We start from the raw sequence: 7,916 nt of genomic DNA on the forward strand, positions 1-7,916 counted from the left end.
AGTCTGATGAACAAAGCAAGCAACAGAACTAGACCCAGATATGGCAGAGATTCGGTAACTATGAGAAAGAGAATGTGTAACGACGATGATAATATGCTAAGGGTGCTAATGGAATTGTGAACATCATGCAATAACGTGGTAATGTGGTCAGAAGAGATGGAACTCTGAGGAGGAATTAAAGGAAATGCTAGAGATAAAAAATATTGTAACTGAAATAACGTTATAATGTAAATCATAACAGAAGACTTCCCGTTCAGCATCTTGCTGGAGACCTGGACAATGCAATAGAACAAAAAAAGGAAATGAGAAGCGTACCCTGGGAAGGAAGACATAATATTGTCTCTGTTTTGAAGATGCCATGATTATCCATTTAGAAAAATCCTAAAGAACAAACACCAAACAAATACATTTCTGAAACTAATAAGGTACTATAGCAAAGTTGCAGCATGTAAAGTTATTAAAAATTCAATTGTTTCCCTAGCCAGTTTGGCTCAGCAGTTAGAGTGTTGGCCCACAGACCAATGAGTCGCAGGTTCGATTCCGGTCAAGGGTACGTACCTCGGTTGCGGTTGGTTCCTGGCCCTGGTCGGGGTCGTGAGGGAGGCAACCAGTTGATGTGTCCCTCTCACGTCGATGTTTCTCTCTCTCTTCCTCCCTCCCACTCTATCTGAAGATAAATGGAAAAATAACCTCGGGTGAGGATTAAAAATAAAACATTCAATTGTTATATATTTCTATATACCAACAATGAAGAATTGGAATTTGAAATAAAAAACAATACCTTTCATATTAGCATCCCCAAAATGAAGTACTTATGAATAATCTAACAAAATATGTACACGATCTACCTACATAACTCTGATGAAAGAAATCAAGGATCTAAATAAATGGAGAGAGAGCCATGTTCGTGGAAAAGAAGACAACATTGTTAAGACGTCATATCTTCTCAGCTGGATCAGAGATTCAGTACAACCCCAATGAAAACCTTAGCACGTTATTTTGTGGCTGTCAACAACCTGACTCTAAAGTTTCTGTGGAAAGGCAAAAGACACAGAAAAGCCAATGGGATATATATTTTTAAATCTTCACCCGAGGATATGTTTTTATTGATTTTTTTTTAGGGAGAGAGAAAAACATCGATGTGTGAAAGAGAAACATTGATTGGTTGCCCCCTGTAGGTGCCCTGACCAGGGGTCAAACTGGAAGCCTCGGTATATGGCTTCATTGGGAATCAAACCCTCCAACTTTTGGTGTTTGGGACGATGTTCCAACCAACTGAGCCACCCTGCCTGAGCAAGGCCAACGTGATATTGAAGAAAAATAACAAAATTGGAGGACTAACACTACCTAACTTCAAGACTTACTATAGAGCCATAACAATATTGAAAGAATAGACACATAGATCAATAGACAGGAACAGAGAGCCCAGAAATAGACCCATACAAATAGTCAACGGACCTTTGACAAAGAAGCAAAAGCAATTCAATGGAAAACAGTCCTTTCCACCAACAGTAATCAGTAACTAAATATCCACATGCAAAAAATGAATCTTGACACGGACCTTTCACAAAAAATTAATACAAAACGGAACATAAACCTAAATGTAAAATGCAAAACTATAACACCTTCCAGAAGATAACATAGGAGGACATCTAGGTTACCTTGGGTTTGGTGATGAGGTTTAGTGTAAGGGCTGCCCAATGAGTTGTCGATGCAACACCAAAGGCATGGTCCATGAAAGAAAACATTGAGAAGTCATACTTCATAAAAATCATAAACTTCTGCCCTGTGAGAGAAACTATTAACAGGATAAAAAGACAAGCCAAAGAATGGGAGAAATTCTTTGCAAAACACATATCTGAAGGACTGTTATCCCAATAGACAAGACCTCTCAAACCTTAGCAAGAGGAAAGCAGGCAACGCAAATAAAAATGGGCTGGGAGGCCCTGGCTGGTTTGGCTCAGCAGTTAGAGCGTCGGCCCTCGGACCAAAGAGCCGCAGGTTTGATTCCTGGTCGAGGGCACGCACCTCAGTTGTGGGTTCGATCCCCAACTGGGGCCGTGCAGGATACAACCAATCAATGTGTCCCTCTCACATCGATGTTTCTCTCTCTCTCTCTACCTCCCTCCTTCCCACTCTATCTAAAAAGAGAAAAGTCAATGGGAAAATATCCTCGGGTGAGGATTAAAAAAAACATTGGCTGGGAGGAACATGAACTAGTCCCTGCTCTGTGTGAGCTCCAGGCATCCTCAGTCTGCTCCAGGCAGCTGGTCTTGGCCCTGGCCGTGTCCCTGGCGGTGACCGGGGTGGCGGAGGGGAACGCAGGCAGATCAGGAGTGCAGTGCCGGGGAGGTTGGCTGGGGGCCTCGGGGAAATTGGGGAGGTGGGGTGGATGAACAGGCTGGCACAGGAGATTGGGGACCCGGGGTAGTCGGGCCTGGACCAAGGGTAGCTGGCACTGGCTGCTTGTTATCTCTCCGTGACTTCCAGCTGCCTGTCCCTCTGCTGTTGGCACTCAGATCCCAAGATAACAAGATACCATTGTGATCAGCAGAACTGCTAAGATAACACCCAGAGATGGACGTTGGAATAGGGTCAGACATCCTGGGCATGGAGGTCAACAGGGTGAGGACTTGGTGCTGTTCCTCCCAAGGCTGACAAGGGGACCTCTTGCCAGCCCGTTGGGAAATGAGGTGGGAAGGCTGAGCCCTGCCTGCGAATACAGAGAAGTGGAGACGTGTCACTGTTACGTGTCTGTTGGTACGTGTCACTGTTCCATGGGCACGCCCTGCCTCTTCGAGGGTTGTCTTCAGACACAGACTCCTCTTGGAAAAAGAGGTTGGGGTGGGAGTGACGGGTTGCATAGAGTCGGGACAGCAAAATCGTTCCTGGGTGCAGCTGTGCCTGAAAGCCTGCTGGGGGAGCCCTCCCTGCAGAAGAGGAGCCATTCCAGCAGCTGCAGAGGGAGCTGTTTCAGTGCCCGGGGTCTGCTGGCTACAGGGGGGTACACTCATGAACAGTTCCCAGTGCATGGCAGGACTGGGGAGCCCCGATACACAGAGGAGGCTGGAGGGCACAGAATGGATACCAGAGCCCCTATCGCCCCAACCCTACGGGGCTGGATTAGACAATTCAGCCACCAGAGCCTAGGAAGCCAGGACCCACCTGGGGGTGGCACTGATGGTAACTTGTCCTCTACTTAGCTAAATGCCCTACAATCTGACCTGTGGGTACCCAAATGGGTGACTGGGTAGTGGGGACGTGTTGCATGGAAGCCTTTGTCTGAATCATCCACTTCCTCCACTCAGGATTGGAGGCTTGAGCACCCCTCCTCGACCCCCTCCTGGTCTGGACACATAAATGGGGAGGAGAGAGTGGGCGGAGGCAGCAGGAGGACCGGCCAAGGTAAGCACCCCAGCACACCCCAACATCGGGGCGCTAGTGCCCTGAGTAGCTGAGCCTCAGATCTGAGCACCAAGGCCTCAGACTCCAGGCCTGAACTGAGCCCTGCTCTCGGGGGTCCTCGACTCCACCTGCACCCCACACGCTGCGGACGCCGCCTGGCTGGGCCGGCCACCAGCTGGGCCCTGAGGCCTGTCCTCGCTCCTTCCAGATGCAGAGTCTGCTGCTGCTACCACTGCCCCTCCTGCTGAGCCTGGTCCACGCGACCCCTGGTGAGTCCCGACCTCGGCCTGCCCTGGCCCTGGCCCTCACCCCACAGCCCCAGGCCACGATGGGTGGGTGGGTGTGTTCACAGAAGCCCAGGTGTGTGTGGGCACAGGGGCCAGGCTGTGGCCTGTCCTGAGTGTACGTCCTGCCCCAGTCCCGAGCCAGGCCCTGGAGAGAGCGGGCATCGTGTGGGGACAGGAGGCCCCTGGGTGCAAGTGGCCCTGGCAGGTGAGCCTGAGACTCAAACTCCAGTACTGGATGCACTTCTGCGGGGGCTCCCTCATCCACCCCCAGTGGGTGCTGACCGCTGCGCACTGCATGGGGCCGTGAGTGTCCATGGGGCCTGATGGTGGGGGTCGGCTGGGCTCCTCCACCCTCCCTCCGGGGGTCCAGGAGGCTGCTCAGCCCCCTGAGTAGGGGCCCCCTCTCTCCAGGGACAAACAGATCCCGCAGACGTGAGGGTGCAGCTGCGGGAACAGCACCTCTATTACCGGGACAAGCTGCTGCCAGTCAGCCGGGTCATTGTGCACCCCAAGTTCTATGGTGTCCAGGACGGGTTCGACATCGCCCTGCTGGAGCTCCAGGACCCCGTGAACATCTCCTGCGAAGTCCAGCTGGTCACTCTGCCCCCTGCCTCGGAGACCTTCCCCCCGGGGACCCCGTGCTGGGTGACAGGCTGGGGTGATGTGGACAATGGAAGTGAGTGTCAGGGACAGTTGGAGGGCTTGGGGGGGGCACGTCACACCCATGACCCAGCTCTGCAGTTCCTTTGGGTGATGGGATCCTGACAGTGGGCTCAGGGCCCTGATGCTCAGTGCTCTTCTCTCACACCCAGAATTCCTACCACCGCAAGGTCCCCATTGTGGAAAACAGCATTTGTGACATGGATACCACACTGGCCTATACAGGAAGGACAACGTTCAGGTTGTACATGAGATGGACTGCTGCCAGGTGGGCCCATGTCCCCAAGTCCCCACCGCCTCAGCCTCTCCAGCCACTGCTGACCCCTCTCCTCCCCAGGGAGACTCAGGAGGGCCCCTGGTCTGCAAGGTCAACAGCACCTGGCTGCAGGCGGGTGTGGTCAGCTCAACAGGCCTGGCATCCACACCCACATCACCAGCTACCTTGAATGGATCCACCGGTAGGTCCCCGAGAAGCCCTGAGCCTGTCCCAGGTACTGCCTGCCACCTGGGGCTGTGGAGAATCCAGCACCTCTGTCCCCAGATCACTGCTTCCTGCCCAGCTGTTGACCTTCTCCCTGTTCCCTGTTCCTGCCCTGAGCTCCCCCACCCACCTGTCCTCAGCCCAGGGAGTCCGTGGGTGGTGGGCACGGATCCCCATTAAAGTGTGTGCAGAGCACGCATGGTTGTGGCCCTGTTTCTAGTTGTAGCATCACCAAGGGGGAGGGGACAGCTCCAGGGGAGCTGCACAGCCCTCGTCTGTCACTGTGGGGTCCCCATGGCCCTGAGTACTGTCACTGCTGTGGGGACAGCCCCTCCCCAGCCCCTGCTACTCAGGGCTTGTGTCTCTATGTTGAGCAGCCACATGTATTCGGGACACAGAAAGCAACACAGAACATTGAGGAGATGGTCGTAGGGGCACCCAGGTACCCAGGCACCCAGCATGGGATCATGGTACATAGCCTGGGCCCCACACCCCGAGTCCCTGCATCAATGCAGTGCCCTTCCCCCTCCCTCCAGGGCAGGGTCCCCAGCTCTCGGGCCACGCCGTGCACGTCCACGTGGAAGTCGTGCGTCTGCCTCGTGTTCACATTGGTGAGACTGACCGTCTGTCACCCTGAGCCTCATTTCAGCGAGCACTGCATTGTGACCTTCCCGTGGCTGCGTGGAGGGGACACTGACTCTCACCGCCCATCTGCTCCCAAGCAGAGCCTGGGCTGCAGGCTGCTCCCGGGGACATAGGGTGTCCCCAGTCAGGGTCTTAGATCAGGTGGTGGGCTGTTCCTGTGCGCACACCCCAGTTTCGGCGGCGTGCCAGCGAGGGGCTGAGGCCTGGGGTCCCCACCGTCCTCCTGGAAGCCAGATGCGGTTCACACCCCACCCCCGACCATGGGGGCCATGCCTGTCACCCCTCCAATCTGCCATTCTGGTAGGTGGGGGTGGCATCTTCTTAAGCTTCTAATGGGCATTTCCATGGTTTTGATGTGGGGAGCCCCTCTCACAACAAAGCCCGCCCCCTTGGCAGGAGAGGGGACAGCTGTGCACCCGCAGTATTCAGACAGTGCCCCTGGCCCATGTCCAACGCCTCCACCCTCTTGGATGCTGGGTCACTGGGCGTTTCCCTGTCACTGCTCCTGTCAATGAGCCCGTTGGTGTCCGCACTCGGCTGCTGTGCACTGCAGGTTGCCGGGCACAGGTGTCCACGAGCCGCAGCTCCACCCCCCACGGTGCACACTTGCAGAGCCGATGGCAGGGCCTCTGCCCCTCTCCCTGCGCCCTCCCTGCCGCGGGAACCGCCTGGGAGATGCTGGCCCTCCTCATCTCCTCCCACTGTGATCACTGTGTTGCAGCCAGAATACCTGTCCCTTAGAGTGTGAAGGACACCGATGGACTGGAAGGCCCCTCCTCCCTCGTCAGTCCTGTCCCCCGCCCCGGGGTTGCCCTGGGGTCGCGGGGTGACCTCCTTGGAGAGCTCAGCGTGTACAAGCACATGGACATGCCTCTATGTGCAGGCTGTGCTGGGGACACTGAGGGACAAGGGGCACGGGCTCCTGCAGGGGTGTGGAAGGGCAGAAAGACAGAAGGGCGGGGCCTGGGGCTGAGACCCCAGACTGGGAGCAGGGAGGAGGCGGTGCCCCAGCTTCCCCTTCTCTGGCCCTGGGATCTCCAGGAGCTCAGGCAGCGGCAGTGACAGATAACAGTGAGTGTTGTCTCATCAGGGGCAAGCGGGCCTTCCGCTGGGCCAGTGGGGCTGAGAGGGGGCAGCGCCCTCCCTGTGCCCGCAGGGCTCCTCCCGAGGGGGCCCCCATGCAGCCCCCCTGGCCGCGTTCCCTGGGCTGCTGGAGACCTGGGCCCCTGGGTCAGGAGGAGGAGGCACCCTGGGGTAGGACACCCCTTCCTGTGCCCGCAGGGGTCCTCCCGAGGGGGCCCCCATGGCTGTGTTCCCTGAGCACCTGGGTCAGGAGGAGGAGGCACCCTGGGGTAGGACACCCTTCCCTGTGCTCGCAGTAAAATGGACACAGAAACGAGTCCAGTCACAGTCATCGAGGGGACCACAGACGGTGTTGGGAGTTTTTCACTCAGGAGCAGGCCTGGGACCCTGAGGCTTTCGAGGGTCCTACAAGGAGCCACCTGATAGGGTGCTGGTGTGAAGGGCGGGGCCTGTGCTGTAGGTAATGGAGCTGGGGCAGGGGAGGGCCCCGGAGGGGGAAGGTACTGGGGGTCCAGGAAGCACAGACATGTTCCTTCAGACCTCCCCGCCCCCAAACCACAGTGTGGCATCAGGCTTCCTGAGCCCGGGAGGCCGGCCTGGGCACCATCCTCCCGCGGTGGCCAGAAAAGGCAGTTCCCTTCCTCCGAGGGCGCCCTCCAGAGATGTCCCTGCGATGGGTGTGTGGGGCCCTCACACAGGGACAGTGCCCGTCCCCCTGCTGCTCAGGCAAACATGGCACACCACGTGTGAGCCCGGCTCCGGGCCGGGTGGTGAGGTGACCAGTCTGTGCCGCAGAAGCCGCGTCCTCCTCCTTCCCCTCCATGTACCTTGGTTTCCCCCACACCCAAGGCGGCATTGGTGACAGAGGAACCTACAGCCCAGGCCTGTGACGTGGAGCTGGGCAGGGGGCAGGAAAGTGCCTTCACCTCCCAGAGGCCCCTAATCAGCTCAGTCATCAGGCTGTGGCCAGACAAGACCGTTAGAAAGGGGTGGCCCGGGCTGGACAGCTGTGCTGTTAAATCTGTGGTCGAAACCATGGGACCGGAAACAGATGTGACGACAAGAACATGAGGGAGCCTGGGTGGGTGGCTTCAGATGTTTGTTGAGTTCAGTCTGGGCCTCGAGCTGGGACCTTCCTGAGCACAGGGGGCCCATGGGGCTGCAGACTCGCCCTGGTCCCGGAGGTCAGGGGACACGAAGCGAGGTCAAGGGCCAAGGACCAGCGGCCAGACTTTAGGGCAGGGAGCGCGCCAGAGTGAGGTGCCTTCGCAGCCCTGAGCTGCCCAGCCGGGAGGCTCTCCCCATGGGCTCGCCCCCTCTGCCCACACAGCACCCGTCCAGCAGCTCAGGCGGAC

General features: G+C 56.8%; 1 pseudogene; it reads left to right on the top strand.

Annotated features, from left to right (window-relative positions):
* Positions 1 to 3,370: 3,370 nt before the first annotated feature.
* Positions 3,371 to 4,832, top strand: LOC118642354 (annotated as a pseudogene).
* The last annotated feature ends 3,084 nt before the right edge of the window (positions 4,833 to 7,916 follow it).

This window comes from Molossus molossus, unplaced genomic scaffold, assembly GCF_014108415.1.
Source record: "Molossus molossus isolate mMolMol1 unplaced genomic scaffold, mMolMol1.p scaffold_m16_p_3, whole genome shotgun sequence".
Taxonomy (NCBI): domain Eukaryota; kingdom Metazoa; phylum Chordata; class Mammalia; order Chiroptera; family Molossidae; genus Molossus; species Molossus molossus.